We start from the raw sequence: 4,138 nt of genomic DNA, 5'->3' as shown, positions 1-4,138 counted from the left end.
CCAATCATTGTCAAAGTTCATCGACCATAAGTGACCTTTGGCCTTTCTCGTGTGACCTCAAACACATGATAAATGATTATGAAAAGCATATGTTTGACACAATGGTTAATTATTTCCTTTACCGAAAGGTATGTTCAGGTTGCTTAATTTGAAACACTCAATTTGGACTTTAATGTGTGTTTGAATCTAGAAATACATAGGAAAAGACAAAAAATATAATTGAAATTATTTTCTTTCTTGATAAGAATTGATTATTTTGATACCAACAGATTCCTTGACCCCATAAAGTTTATCCCCCCGCCCCCTTTAAACTTGCTCCGCCGCCCCCGGCTGTAAAAAATACCGCTTTTTACAATGCTGGCGGTGATTGATCACCCTTTCTTGCATACAGGACAGACATTTGCATCAGGCAGTCACGTGATAATTTCTCCTCTCTGCGTGACTGGTTCAAGTTTCTTGTAAGAACCTGAGTCAGGAATTCTGCACATTTTTTTCAATAGATATGTGAGAATATTAAACGGGGCCGCGTGCTTTGCGGGTATTCAGCCCTTCCAAAAGTTTAGGCACACCAATGCCATTGACCAAAATAGAAGGGATGTGGAGCCGTGATATGTGCAAACGCCGGGATATGTGCAAACAACGGTATATGTGCAAAATTTCGCCGGGATTTGTGCAAACAACGGAATTTGTGCAAACGCCACGCCGGGAAATGTGCAAATCTGTCAAAATTTATCAACGGCATCTGTGCAAACGTGACGACGGGATTTGTGCAAATGAACAATTTTCACGGGAAAAGTGCAAACCTCCGGGATATGTGCAAATCACTGCATTTATCCATATAAAGGCTGTTTCTAATGAAATGTTTCATAAAATTACTGTTAAAAATGAGAAACATGCCTGCATAAGGGAGAAGCTATACAGTGACATCGGCAATGAAAAGCTATTCAGAGAGGCAGGGGGAGTGTTGCACCCACAAATGTAATAACACTTTACCCACAAATGTAATAATTTTTGATCGCCCACAAATGTAATAATGACTACCCACAAATGTTATAAATTTGAAGGGCTTTTTGGCAAATCCGTTCTCAACTAAAATCCTATAGTAATGCGTTCATATAGCACACAAGTGCAAAGTCTCTTTTCCTGACCCGGTTATTTAACAAATTATAATATAAATCCAAAGTCTTTATTCCAGACCCGGTTGTTTAAAGAATTATGATATAATTCCAAAAGTCTTTTTTCCAGACCCGGTTATTTACAAAATTAAGATACAATAATGATATTCCAGTGGAATAAAAATGAGAATCGAGCTTAGTCTTTTCTCCAGACGCTAATAGTAAATTGAGAATCAAGCATAGTCTTTGCTCCAGACCCGGTAACTAAAAGCTGAAACCCTATAGTAATGCATTTATATTGCACAAAAATGCGAAATCTTTTTTCTATACCCGCTTAATTCAAATATTATAATATAAGTCCAAAGTCTTTTTTCCAGAGACGGTTATTTCAAAAATTATAATAATTCTAAAAAAACAAAGACCCATGATGCTATTTATGCTAAATAACATTGTTGTTGTTGTTGTTAGCTTGTGTTTTGAGGAGCGTGTCATTCAGATATGAAAATATAGCGTAGTCTTTTTGTCAGTCCCAGTTATAAAAATCATTAAAAACACAACAATAACAACAAAAGAACGACCCTGCAAACCATAAAAAATAATTTCTTGTATATTCCTTCTTTTTTTATGAAAAAAAAAACACACAAATAACAGAACTTTTAATACATGAAAAAAACTGAGAAATAAGAATTCAGTAACCAATAGGGGGATTACTTTCCGAAAACGATAAGGTTGTTGATCAACGATCTATGATATATTATATAAAAGAAAAACATTCGATCAAGAGGGGATAACCATTCCATTCCATGTTTTCATTTGGCAATAAGTCATGATTGACTATTTTTGCCACCCACTGTATGAGAAGTAGGGTAACAATTTTAATTAGTGTTATGTTTATTACTTCTTTTTTATCATTATTATTTCTTATATATTCATTATTTTTTATTCTACGAAAAAAATAAAACACAACCTTTAAATATAAAACAAATAGATGAGGAATAAGATATCAGCACATAATATGAGGATTACTTTCCCAAAACGATAAGGTTGTTGATCGACGATCTATGAGATATTATATAAAAGAAAATTATTCTAACAATAGGGGATAACGTTTTAACAAGTTCTTCGGTACTTTAAATTTTCAGTGTACCAAGCACCATTTGTAATATATTCAGCTTTTTCTTTTATTAGTTACAATACCAATAAATCTCAGAGGTATTAATGTAGAATAACGTTGTTGTTATTTTGGGTTTTTAATGCGCGTACCATTCAGATCTGAATATTTACGCCTTTTATAAATTTGTCGTTTTTGTGGTATGCGTTATCACAGGTTTTTATAGTTTGGGAGAGACTGGTGTCTAAATTTTCCTGATTAATCTTTTGCTTAATTTGTATTTTTAAGAGAACTGGGTGTGGGGTAAAGACAACTCTCTAAACCCAAGCATTTTAACTGGGTTTAATTTGAAAAATTGGTCTTAGCTTTTTTTTTCAATATTTTTTATCCTATAAATAACTGGGTCTAGACCAAGATCTAAGCATAATATCCATGTTATTCAACAGGAATAAGAATATGACAAAGTCTAATGTTTTTAAGAATGTTTAAATTAATTTCTTAATGACTGGGTCTGTAAAAGAGACAACGCTCTAAACGTGTGCTTTTCTACTTGGTCTTAATTTGGAAGATTGTTTGTTCTTAGATTCGCTGTTGGGGGTTGGGTTTTATTGGTTTTTTATTCATGAAATAATTGTGTCTGGAGAAAAGTCTGCAATCGATCTCCATGTTATTCCACAGTAGTTAGATTATTGGATATTCGTTTTAGAATATGGGTAAAAACTATTTTTAAAAATAGTAATAACAAAGTCTGGAGAAAGGACGTTTGCTATATCCATGCATAATTACAATGTTTTGTAGGGGTCTTAGTATTATTATATAAAGAAAGAAACTGGGTGTGGGGTAAAGACATATTTTTTTAGTGGGTGTAACTTTTGAAAATTGGTTTTAGATTTGATTTTCTTTTTTTAATTCATTTTTTATATAACCTGGTCTGGAGGAAAGAGAACGTTTTAAAACTTGTGTTATTCCAAAAGAATGTGATAGGGTCTTATGTTAGAAGATTCTTTTTCGTAATTTTTGTAATGATTAGGTCTGGAATAAAGACAACGTTCTAAACTTCTTTTTAAAAACAGGTTCTTAGGTTCAAGGATTGCTTGGTCTTAGATTTGGAGTTATTTCTAATTTTACTATTAGCGTTATTTTGAAAAACAAATGACTGAGTCTGGCTGAAAGACTACGCTATATGTCCATGTTATCCAGCATTAATAAGATTATGGAGTCTTTATACAGTTTTTGTTGTTGTTGTCGTTTTGTTATTTACAATTTTTGAATAACAGGGTTTGGAGAAAAGGCTAAGCTCGATTTTTTTCCCCACTGGAATATCATTATGGTATCTAAGTTTGGACTTATATTATAATTTTTGAAATAACCGGGTCTGGAATTTTTTTTGACTTATATTATAATTTCTTGAAACTACCGGGTCTGGAAACGAGACTTTGGACTTTTGTGCTATATGAAGGCATTACTAGAGGGTTTCAGTTTCTAGTTTTAAATAACCAGGTCTGGAGAAAAGACTATGCTTGATTCTCAATTTACTCATGGCGAATATATTCACAATACATTCCGTATAATTCAAAACAACAACAAAGACATTGATTCCACCAGTTTTAATTAACTGGGTCTGGAGAGAAGACTAAGCTTGATTCTTATGTTTATTCCACTGGAACATTATTATCATATCTTAGTTTGGACTTATATCATAATATTTGAAATAATGGGATCTGGAAAAAAAAACTTTGGACTTATATTTTAATTTTTTTAAACGACCGGGTTAGGAATAAAGACTTTGGATTTACCTTATAATTTTTTAAACAACCGGGTCTGGAGGAAAGACTTTGGACTATATTATAATATTTGAAACAACCGAGTCTGGAATAAAGACTTTGGATTTATATTATAATCTTCTAAACAA

Source organism: Lytechinus variegatus, chromosome 8, assembly GCF_018143015.1.
Source record: "Lytechinus variegatus isolate NC3 chromosome 8, Lvar_3.0, whole genome shotgun sequence".
In the NCBI taxonomy this organism is placed as follows: domain Eukaryota; kingdom Metazoa; phylum Echinodermata; class Echinoidea; order Temnopleuroida; family Toxopneustidae; genus Lytechinus; species Lytechinus variegatus.
The sequence above is the reverse complement of the archived record's forward strand: the minus strand, read 5'-3'. Positions refer to the sequence as shown.